The sequence below is a fragment of the Mobula birostris genome, chromosome 8 (assembly GCF_030028105.1).
Source record: "Mobula birostris isolate sMobBir1 chromosome 8, sMobBir1.hap1, whole genome shotgun sequence".
NCBI lineage: Eukaryota > Metazoa > Chordata > Chondrichthyes > Myliobatiformes > Myliobatidae > Mobula > Mobula birostris.
Window position 1 is genome coordinate 42,861,789 of NC_092377.1, and position 13,093 is coordinate 42,874,881.

Consider the following 13,093-nt stretch of genomic DNA (forward strand, 5'->3'; position numbering starts at 1 on the left):
CTATCGTAATGGTAGGCAAATTGGAGAGGGGAATGGGCCACTCCTCAGGCAGGAATTGATATGCTTCATCACAAACCTCTCAAAGCACTTCATCACAGTGGATGTAAGTGCTACTGGATGACAGTCACTAAGGCAGGTTACCACTTTCGTTTTAGGTGGTACCAGTGTGATTGGAGCCTGTTTGAAGCAGGTGGCCACCTGAGCAAGAGGTTGAACTTTGCACTTGAAGTCAATTTTACCCACAAAACTGGTCACACAACCAAACAATGAAATCACCAGAGTGTTTTATCACTAATATTGTGTTTTTGATGTAGCAATTAAATTTGCAATTATTTCTTATGTACAAGGTCATCAGTAGGAATGTATTCTGTAGGTATTGTCCAGCCTGATGGCATGAACGTCAATTTCTCTAACATCTACCAATTTCTCTCCCCCCCACCACCACAGTTCTCTATTTCCGTTCACCATTCTGGTTTCTCTCTTACCCTCCTTTTCTCACCTGTCCATCACCTCCCTCTGGTGTCCCTCCTCCTTGACTTTCTCCAACGGTCCACTGTCCTCTCCTATCAGATTCTTGCTTCTTTAGCCCTTTACCTCTTCCACCTATCACTTCCCAGCTTCTTACTTCATCCCTCTTCCTCACCCATCCACCTCCCCCCTCACCTGGTTTCATCTATCACCTGCAGCTTGTACTCCGCTCCCTCCCCCCCAACTCATTCTGGCTTCTTCCCCCTTCCTTTCCAGTCCCGATGAAGGATCTTGGCCCGAAACATCGTCTGTTTATTCCCCTCCATAGGTGCTGCCTGACCTGCTGAGTTCCTCCAGCATTTTGTGTGTGTGTGTTGCTCTGGATTTCCTGCACCTGCAGAATCTCCTGTGTTTATCAGTCAGAATGTTTCATTATTCTTTAAAAAACCTTCCATTAATTTCCTTCCACTCCATGAAACTGACGGCAACTAGTAGTTTCATGTGCAAGTAAACACAGAGAAAAAGAAACTGCTGACAGTGATACTGCATATCTGCTTTAATGTAATCTGTAGTAGTACAATCTAGGTAGGATCGTTATGAACTTCAACATATTATGCAAAAACCATTGAAAATATTAATTGATTGAAGATATCATAATTGAATGTTTTATACCATAATGAACCATAATTACTAATTAGATCATCTGATCCCAAATAACCAATATTAAATACGTTATTGAATTTTGCAGAATAATTATTTCATAAATCCAATAATTTTAAGATAGTACAATAGTCTTAAAAGTTTAGTTATGACTTTTCAACTTCTATGTTTATCCATACATATATCTCAGTTCTTCTTATATCTTTGTGAAAGTGTTTTAATGTGATAATATTGAATTGAATTGACTTTATTTCTTACATCCTTCACATACATGAGGAGTAAAAATCTTTACATTATGTCTCTGTCTAAATGCACAATGTGCAATCATAGTAATTTATAATAAATAGAACAGTCAGTGTAACATAGAAATACACTCAAATCACCTTGAGTTAATCAATCTGATGGCCTGGTGGAAGGAGCTGTCCCAGATCCTGTTGGTCCTGGCTTTTATGCTGCGGTACCATTTCCCACATGGTAGCAGCCGGAATAGATTGTGGTTGGGGTGACTCGGGTCCCCAATGATCCTTTGGGCCCTGTTTTCACACCTGTCTTTGTGAATGTCCTGAATCATGGGAAGTTCACAATTACGGATGCACTGGCCTGTCCACACCATTCTCTGCAGAGTCCTGTGATTGAGGGAAGTACAGTTCCCATACCAGGCAGTGATGCAGCCAGTCAGAATGCTCTCAATTGTGCCCCTGTAGAAAGTTCTTAGAATTTGGTGCCTTTTTCACCACACAGCTGGTGTGTACAGACCACGTGAGGTTCTTGGTGATGTGGATGCTGAGGAACTTGAAGCTGTTTACCCTCTCAACGCCAGATCCATTGATGTCAATAAGGATTAGCCTGTCTCCATTCCTCCTGTAATCCACAACCAGCTCCTTTGATTTTGCAACATTGAGGGAGAGGTTGTTTTCTTGATACCACTGTGTCAGAGAGATGATTTCTTCCCTGTAGGCCACCTCATTATTGTTTGAGATTAGGCAAATCAATGTAGTGTCATCGGAAAACTTAATTAGCAGATTAGAGCTGTGGGTGGCGACACAGTCATAGGTATACAGGGAGTAAAGGAGGGGGTTTAGTATACAGTCCTGAGGGCTCCAGTGTTGAGAGTCAGAGGGGTGGAGGTGAGGGTGCTCACTCTTACAACCTGCCCGCGATCTGACAGGAAGTCCAGGATCCAGCTGCACAAGGCAGGGTCGAGGCCAAGGTCTCTGAGCTTCCTGTCGAGCCTGGATGGAATTATGGTGTTGAATGCTGAACTGTAATCCAAGAACAGCATTCTCACATAAGCATCCCTCTTCTCCAGATGTGTAAGGATGGTATGTAGAGCTGTGGCTATTGCATCGTCTTGCCGATCAGTTTTGTCGGTAGTCGAATTGTAGGGGGTCCAGTTTGGGTGGTAGCAAGCTGCAGATGTAATCCTTGACCAGCCTCTCAAAGCATTTGCTTATTATTGAGGTGAGTGTGACAGGATGCCAGTCATTCAGGCATTTTACCTTGGTCTTTTTTGGTACAGGGACAACAGTGGATAATTTGAAGCAGAAGGGCACTCTACACTGGGAGAGGGAGAGGTTAAAAATGTCAGTAAACACACCTGCCAGTTGTGCTGTGCACATCCTGAGTACTCACCCTGGGATGCCGTCCGGTCCCGCAGCTTTGCGACTGTTCACTCGTTGGAAACATGTCCATACCTCAACCTCAGAGATGACCGGGTTGCAGGTTGTAGCGGTGGCTTTCCTCGGAGTCTCAGAGTTAGCGACATCGAACCGAGCATGAAAGCGATTCAGCTCATCTGGGAGAGAGGCCGCAATCTTGGCGGCACCACACGTTTGGCTTTGAAGTCTGCGATGATATGCAGCCCTCGAAACAAGCCATAAATGGTCTTTTTAATTTCCTGGATTGTAGCATGTCAGAATCCTTCAAACTAAGTGCTCACTACCAAAGGTACTTACTAGGCATTAACTTCTGAAAAGGAGAAATCCATGCCACAGAGCCTGTAAACACTTTGTGAGGTGGTTTCTTTGAGATCAGTGAGATAGGACTTTTCACCACTGACCAAAAGATCTAAGTATTTGCTTTATAACATGTGAAAGAAATCACTATTGCCCTCCAGTATAATGAACAAACAGCTCCGTATGATTTTAAGGCTGTTTACAGGCACTTAAAATTGTGTATCTTCGAGGGCAACCAAATACTCCAGATAAAAATACAATTTCTTTATGAAAATTTATTTTGACCATTTTAATCAAACTGTACCAAAGTAGATATATCTTTCACAAAAGCTTTCATATCCATAAACTATTAATTATAATTTGTGCCTAATGGATTTAATCAGACATATTTTTAAGTTATCTTTTTGTTTATGTCTGTGAAAGCCTGCTGTACACAATTTGTGGTGTCTCCTATTTTACACCAGTGGCTGTTTCAAACATGTTATTGGCTGTAAAGTTCTTTGTGATTTCCTTTGTGTAAGATTTTATGTAGTTTCTCTTCTTTTTGATGGCTGTATGGTGTAAATGAAAGTTCAACCCTACCATACAATTTCAAGCATTGCCTTTCTAAGTACGTTAATACGGTAAAGTGCAAACCTCTCCAAGAGCTACACAAATTTACTTTACTATTCATAACTTCTATTAAATTATTCCACTGATGAACTCCAGCAATTTTATGCTATGATATTAACAATGCTGTTATTACAATCATTTCCAAACAGCTGCATTCACCCATATTTGCTGGGTTTTGTATTCAAGCCTGTTCGAATGTCACAACAAAAATATTTTACGCCACTGGAAATGTTAACTCTATTTCTCTTTTAATAGATGCTAACTAATCTGTCTGAGTATTTACAGCATCTTCTATTTCATTTCAGATTTCCAACATCTGCAAATTTGTAATCTCATGAATTATCAGGTTAATGTAATTTCCCATAAGTCCATATGATTCAAGAGTAGAATTGGGCTGTTCAGCCTAACACTGCTCTACCATTCAATCATGGCCGATTTCTTTTTCACCCCCATTCCCCTGCCTTCTACCCATCACCCTTAACCCCTTCACCCTTAACCCCTTTACCATCAAGAACTTATAAGCATCTTTCTTAAATATACCCAATAACTTGACCTCTATTGCCCTACATGGTAACAAATTCTATGGATTCATCAACCTCTGGTTGAAGAAATTCCTTCTCATCTTGATTTTAAAGGAACATTCCTTTATTCTGAGGCAGTGCCCTCAAGTCCTAGACTCCCCTACAAACACAAACACCATCTCCACGTCCACTTTATCAAGCCATTCGGTTTCAATGAGATCCCCACTCATTCTTCTGAACTCCATCAGGCACAGGCCCAGAGCCATCAAACACTCCTTATGATTCCTGGGATCATTCATGTGAACCTCCTCTGGACCTACTCCAGGGCCAATATATTCTTCCTTAGATAAAATTGCTCAGAATTTTCCACAAGCGGTTTGACCAATGCCTTGTAAAGCCTCAGCAATACATCATTGTTTTATATTCGAGTTGTCTCAAAATGAAAGCTGGCATTGTACTTCCTTCCTTACTGCCAACTCAATCTGCAAATTAACATTGAAGGAATCCTGAACTAGGATTCCAAAGTTGCTTTGTAACTTTGGTTTCTGAATTTTCTCCCTATTTAGACAATAGACAACACCTGTATTCTTCCTACCAAAGTGCGGAACCTGAACACTTCCCATCTGCCACTTATAGCCCACTCTCGCAACCTGTCCAAATCCTTCTGGACTCCCTGCCTCTGTAACATTATCTGTCCATCCACCATCTTGGGTATCATCTGCAAAGTTGGCCACAAAGCCATCTGTTCTCTCATTCACATCATTTACGTATAAGCAAAAAGTTGTGATCTACACTTAAACGAGTACTGCTGTGTTTTTTCTACCATCGTGCACTGTACCTTCACATATGCTTTGCAAAAAAGAGGAAGAAAGTTAAATTATTTACCATTTTGGAATCTGATGTTTTGTTGGAAACATTAATAAATGAATTTGTTGATGATACAACCATTGTTGGCAGAATTTCAGATGATGAGGAGAGGCTGTACAGGAGGAAGATATACCAACTAGTTGAATGGTGTTGCAGCAACAACCTTGGACTCAACGTCAGTAAAACCAAAGAGCTGATTGTGGACTTCAGAAAAGCTAGGATGAGGGAGCACACACCAGTCATCATAGAGGGATCAGAAGTGCAAAGAGTGAGCAGTTTCAAGTTCCCGAATGACAATATCTCTGAGAACCTAACCTGGGCGCATCATAGCCATGTAGGCATGACAGCGACTATGTTTCATTAGGAGCATGAGGAGGTTTGCTATGGCACCAAAAACACTCACAAATTTCTACAGATGTACCATGGAGAACATTCTAACTGGCTGCATCACTGGCTGGTATGGTGGGGTACTACTACACAGGATCAAAGTAAGCCGTAGAGAGTTGTAAACTTAGTCAGCTCCATCATGGGCACTAGCCTCCGTAGTATGCAGGACGTCTGCAAGGAGCGATGCCTCAAAAGACGGCGTCCATCATTAAGGACACCCGTCACCCAGGACCTGCTCTTTTCTCTTTGCTACCAACAGAAAAGAGGTACAGAAGCCTGAAGGCACACACCTAATGATTCAGGGACAGCTTCTTCCACCTCCAACCCCACCACCCCCCAGCCCACCACCACCATCTGATTTCTGAATGGACATTGAACACTGCCTCACTACTTTTTATTTCTATTCTTGCACTACTTATTTAATTTAACTAATGTATACACATATATAGTACTTAATATTATATATCTATATATATATATACTTACTATAATTTACAGATTTTTTCTATTATTATGTACTGCATTATACTGCTTCTGCAAAGTTAACAAATTTCATGACATATGCCGGAGATATTAAAACTGATTCTGATTCTGAAATTACTGTATATCAAGGAAAACATTTCAAAATATTTTTGTAACTTTATTCCTAAGTAAATCTGTGAAACTCTAAATTTTATAATAAAAGGGCAGGTTCACAATCCAGAAAATATAAAACTGCTCATGAAAATTTTCTAGCTTTAGAGCATCTATAAAATGTATTTCTTCCTTGATTTGACAATGCTGTGCAATTTTTTTTCTCTGTTTTTGTCTTCTTGGCTTCTGTTCTACCTATAAATGAGAAGACGAGAACAGGATAGTCTTCAATTTTTAGATGAATTAATTTAAGCGAACTGCTTACAGTGCCTGAAAGATGAATAATCAAAGGTACATATTTAATGCAATGGCAATATAAGATTTTTTGTTGCTTTTGGGACCGGTTATGATATGGAACATGATGCCTGCTAAGATGACATAAACAAATTTCACTGTACATTTCAAATGGTTGGCTATTTGAAGGAGTAAAATGGGGGCAGAATTTAAAGTGCAACTTAGTGTTTGCTTTCCAAAAGAATTAAAGCAGACACCAGAGGCTGAACGGGCTTCTTGTGCTATGCTAATTATATCTTATAGTTAAGGTTGTTCAAAGATTCACTAAATTGGATTCATGGCTGTAGACCTTATACTTACAGGTTAACATTTTTTGAACTTTATAGGAAGGACAACCACTTTATTAAATCCACATTTGATCAGTGTACAACTTATTGATATGCCACATCAAATTGCATAATTTACTTACTTAGGTATTGTACTTGCCATGAATATCATTCAGACTTTTCAACTCTATAATCAAAACAGAGTCTGCCTTTCATGTGAAGAACAGAAAGGAATATTATGGGATTTTCATATGAAATGGAAAAGATGGTTGAATTGGTTATGGAAATCTTCAGGCAACAGTTCATTAAAAGCAAACAAGTGTACGGAATAGGAACAGGAGTAGGCCATCTGACCCTTCAAGCCTGTTCCCCTGTTCATTAATACAACTGCTGATCCATCCAAGAGCCATTTTCAATTACTTTACAAATTAGACTCAGAATCAGATTTATCGTCACTGATATATGTCATGAAATTTGCTATTTTGTATCAGCAGTGCAGTACAAGGCATACAAATTATTGTAATTTTAAATAAATAAATAAACAATCAAACAGAATGAAAGAAGAGTAGGAAAGTAGTGTTCATGAGTTCATGGACCGTTAAAATATCAGAAGATAGAGGGGAAGAAGATGTTCCTGTAACATAGAGTGTGGGTCTTCAGTCTCCTGTACCTTTTCCCCGATGGTAGTGATGAGAAAAGGTATATCTCTGGTGCTGATGGTCCTTAATGATGGATGCCACCTTATTGAGGCACCACCTTTTGAAGATGTCCTCGACGGTGGGGAGGCTTGTGGCTATGATGGAGTTGGCTTAATCTACATCCTTCTGCAGCCTCTTAGGTTTTGGTCATTGGAGACTCTATAATCAAGTGATGGTGAAGCTATTCAGAATGCTTTCCACTACACATCTGTAGAAATTACAAGAGCCTTTGGTGACATACCAAATCTTCTCAAACTCCGATATATTTTGATTCCCTTAAGGTTGAGAAGTCTATTAATCTCTGTTTTGAATGAGCATCATGACACAGTCCTTTGGTACTGAAAATTCCAAAGGTTTATCTCTCTGTCTGAGTAAAGAAGTTGCTCCTCATCTCACTTCTAAGTGGCCTACCTGTATTCTGAGACTGTGCTTCCCTATCCTGAACTCCTCACAGGGGCCTCATCCTCTTTACACCCAGCCATTCAAGCACTTTGACCCACTGTAATCTGCCTATCACCACAAGAGGTCTACAGCAGATGGGTCTTCACCTGACCTTGGAGGACCTGGACAACAGCAATACATACATCAAGCTGCTGTCTATTGATTACATCTCCGCATTCACTATCAGCAAATTCTAAACTGGACCTCTTTGCTTTCCTCTGCATCTGAATCTTTGACTTCTTCATTGAGAGACTGGAGTCAGTACAATTCAGTAATAACATCTCCTCCTCACTGACAATCAACACAGGCGCGCAACAAGAATACATGCTTAGCACACTGCTCTATATTCTCTAAACTCATGACTGAATTCTAGGCGCATCTCAAACACTATCTGTACATTCAGCGATGGCACCAGTGTTGTTGGCAGAATCTCAGATATCAGCAAGGAAGTGTGCAAGAGTGAGATAGATTAGTTGGCTGAGTGGTATCACAACAAGCTTGTCCTCAAAGTCAGCAAGACCAAGGAATTGAATGTGGACTTCAAGAAGGGGGAAAGTTGGGAGAACACACACCAGTCCTTATTGAGGGGTCAGTGGTGGAAGGGATGAGCTTTAAGTCCCTGGGTGTCAACATCTTCGAGGATCTATGTTGGGCCCAACACTTTGATTCAATCACGAAGAAGGTACACTAGTGACTTTATATCATTAGGAGATTGAGGAGATTTGGTATATCACCAAAAATTCTTGCAGGTTTCTACAGATATACAGTGGAGGGCATTCTGACATTATTCTGCATTCTGTTATTGTTTTACCTTGTTCTACCCCAATGAACTGTGTAATGATATGATCTGTATGAATAATATGCATGGCAAGCTTTTCACACGTGACGGTAACAATAAGCCAAACATCCAACTAAGGAACACCCCTGTCATCAGATTTCTGAATGGTCCATGAATGCTAATTCACTATTCTTCTTTCACACTATTTATTTATTTACTTGCATGTTTGTCAGTTCATTTGTTTGCTTATTTATTTAATTATTGTAACTTCAGTAATTTTTAGATCTTACGCTGTACTGCTGCCACAAAACGGCAAATTTCATGACAAATGTCAGGAATAATGAACCTGACTCTGATTCTGCCTTTGAATTTTGTACAGTTTAATCAGATCTTTTTCTTCTAAATTCGAGGGAATGCAATTCTCACCTATTCATTCTCTAGTCATATAGCTAATCTGCCAAGCATTAAACTTGCCGAGTGAATTTTTGCTGCACTCTCTTCATGGCAAATGTATTTTTTCTTGGATGTGTAACAAGTCTGTACGCAATATTCTCGGTGCGTTCTCACCAAAATCTTATTCAATTCCGTAATGCTGTATCCAGTTTTTACTGGATTCTATAAGATATATATTGGTCGTTTTTCTTCAATACCATTGTGACATAGAGCAAAATATCTATTGACATTCCATTCATTTTCTCCATAGCTACCCTTCTCGATAAAGTAAAACACATTTCCAATCTCGTCACAAACTTGAAACAGTAACTGTTGCTCCCTTCTCAGAATGCTGCCTCACTTGCTGAATATTTCCAGTACATTTGTTTATGTTTTAGTAATGCATCACTGTTAACAATGGTTAAGTAGGTGGCATTCTCAGTTCTGAGGTAGACGGCTAAGAAATCCCAGCTGATATCAGTCTGAAGAGTTAAATTTCTTTCTTTCTCTGCTCATGTAGCCTGGTCTTCTGAGTACTTCCAGTATCTCCCTCTTCACTTTATCTAAAACCATTGGACTAATTGGGCATCACAGCTGCCCCTGTTTTCCACTCAAATACATTGCTTTGCGGCGGTAGTTAATTCATAGTGATTTGAAGTAGAATACAAAATTATCACCTGTCCTTGCATTTGTGATACTGATGCCAGCTAAAATGCTCAGTATTATCAGCTAATCCGGTGTAATCCAAGAATAGAACCTGATTTTTCCTGTGCTTTACAGCTTTTGATTAAACCACGTTGTTTAATTAGCTAGAGCCAAAAGGCTAACTGTAAAATTACAATGTAGTTATCAGAACATAGAAGATACTGTCCATTACCATCAGTGTAGTTACTGCGAGTGCCAGGTAAAGGAAAACAAGATAAAAATCTACTGTGAAAAGTAGGAATGTCTGGTTTGATGCAACAATTCAGCTAATGATTGTCGTTTACTTAAAACTGACATGATCTATATGACACAACTAGGTCTGTTTATTTCAATTGCTCACCTGAAGGGGAACTTATCGTGAGTCAGGTTTTCACTAATTGCTTTCAAACTGCCTGACATCAAAGGCTATATAGTGGAATCTCAATTGCCAAGAATAACAGTGGATGTGACCACTGACTGTGGGAAATGAAAAAAAAAGCAAAGGGTGCCTTCATGCAGTATTGCACTTTCAACATGGAGCTGTGGAGCCACACAGCACAGAAACAGGCCTTTTGGACCAATTGATTCATACTACTTGAGATTTGCATCTAAAATAGTCCCATTTGACCATGTTTAGCCCATGCCCCTCTAGAACTTTTCTATCCAAGTACCTTTAAAATGTTGTTAATGTACCTGACTCAGCCCTTTCCTCAGGCAGCTGGCTCCATCTACTGAACACTCTCAGGATGAAACAGATTGCCCCTGAGGTTCCTATTAAATCTTTCCCCGCTCACCGTAAACCTGTGCTCTTGATTTCCCAAACATGGGGAAAAAAAGATTGTGCACATTCATCATACCTATGCCCCTCATTACTTTTATACATCACTATAAAATCACTCCTTCTTCTCCTACACACCATTGAAAATATCCCAGCCTGCTCAACCTTTCTCCACAACTCAGTCCATCAGGTCCTAGTAACATCCTTGCAAATTTCCTGTGCATCACGAGAGCTCCTAGAGGACTGTTATTCCATCATTCAAGAAGGGAATTAGGGATAATACTGGAAACTATAAACCTGCGAATCTCACGTAGAGGTGAAGATATTCCTGGAGGGGATTCTTAGGGGAGGATTTATGAGCATTTAGAAACCCATAACCTTATTAGGGACAATCAACATGGCTTTGTCTGGTACAAGTCTTACAAACTTGATTGAGTTTTTTGAGGAGGTTATGAAGGTGATTGGTGAAGGTAGGATGTTGCCTACGTGGATTTTACGGAGGAGTTTGACAAAGCCTCCCATGGGAGGCTCTTCGAGAAGATTAAGGTGCATGGGGTCCATGGTGAATTTGCCTTTTTGATTTCAGAATTGGATTGCCCAGTGTAGTAGTCAATGGCACTTATTCTGTCTGGACACCTATGACTAGTTGTGATACATCTTCCTCAGAGATTAAGAGAGCCTGGAAGTCGCAGCAAGTTGAGTGTTAAGGTAGTGTGCTAACCAAGATAGTATGCCAACAGTGTGCAGCCACCATGATGAGCATGGGCCTTGATAGCCAAGCTGTTCTTTGTACAGCATGGGACCCAAGGAAACAAGGCATATCAAGGCAAGGATGCAAGGGACGAATTGAAAGGAACACACTAGCTATTAGACAATTGTTTGACGAATTTAAGCTGTAGGGTTTATCGGTTAGTGACTCCTGAAAAGTGTATTATGATCCATACTTAGATATGCAAGTAAGGAGTTAGAAAGTGCAAAAAGTCTCTGATTGGGTCAATATACACATGTATAAAAATTGTTAATTCTGAGCTGTCATTTCAGAACAGTTTGGTGATGGCGCTGAACTGTTTTTGAGCATAAGTAAATAAGGCGGGATTGAGAAATGAGTGCATGTTGTCAGACTCCAGTTTATCGACGATGACTAGATACTTAAATAGAGTAGACAGCATGCATCCTTTTTCCAGTGTTGAAATGTCTAATGATTCAGTTCGAATCCCGCAACCCGCCTATTGGTCATAGGGATGCTTTTGCATGTCTTTGGCTGGAGAGGCCTGGCGGTGCCCATCCCTCTCCAGGCCAGGCCACAGCCGATGTCTTCCAACTCGTGACTTGCCCTGGTCTCGAACAATGGCCATTGTAGTTCTTAGGGGAACTCATCAGCCCTGGCCGTTGACTTCATCAATGAGGTCCTTCACCAGCTGAAGTGGTGTACTGGGGTGTGTCACTTGGAGGCAGACGTGAAAGATTTAGGAGAAGAATGAGGACCAGGGATGCCTGTTCACCTACTAGGCAGAGTACAGCTACCAGACATCAAAGGTGCTACCTTTATCCAGAGCTCCCTCCACCTCATAACAAAATCTAATGTCTAATATTGATTATGCCCACAAGAAAGGGAATCTCAGGGTTGTACGTGGTGACAGGCAGTATATGCACTGTGATAATAAACTTACTTCGAACTTTTGAACAAAGGGCATGTACTTAAGGTGAGGGGGGTTAAGTTCAAAGGAAATGTGCGAGGCAAGTTGATTACACAAAGAGTGGTAGCTGCCTGGAATGTGGGAGTGATAGAGGCATTGAAAAGGCACTTACATAGATAGACCTCAGGATGCGTAGAAAATGAAAGATTATGAGCATTATGTAGGCAGAGTTAGTTTAGTTCGACATTTGATTACTAATTTAATTAGCTCAGCACAACATTGTGGACCAAATGGCCTGTCCCTGTGCGGTTCTATTCTGTTCTGTGCCTGTATTCTATGTTGTAAAGCATAGATTTAAGATGAGAGGAAGGATTTGTAAAAGGAGTTTGTTTTTATTTTGGAATACACTGCCAGATCTGGCAGTAAAGTCGGATACAGTCATTACATTTAAGAGGAAATTAGGCTGGTACATAAGGAGGCAAGGCATGGAATGATGCAGTCCTAACATGGGCAAATGGGGTTAGTATAAAGGGGCAAAAAGGTCATTGTGGGCCAAAGGGGCTGCTTTTGTGCTGTACAACTTTTATGACTTGTGGAGTTCCACAGCAATCTGGGTTGGGACTGCTTCTCTTTGCGTTGTATGTCAATGATTTGGATGTTGAAATCGATGGCTTTGTATCATCTGCAAACTTGGCAGGTTGTGCAGGGGAAGCAGGGAGTCTGCAAAAAGACTTAGACAAATATGGAGAATGGGCAAAGAAGTGACAGTTAGAATACAGTATCCAGAAGTGTATCATTATGTACTTCAGCAGAAAGAATAAAAGCACAAACTAGTTTCTAAACGGGGAGAAAATTTTTAAAACTGAGGTGCATTTGTATTAAAAAGTCTTAGCTATTGGATGGAGGAGGATAAAGATTCGTCCTGGAAAAATATAGAACAAGAGCTAATAGCACCAATAAAGTTGAAGGACTTTCTCCTTAC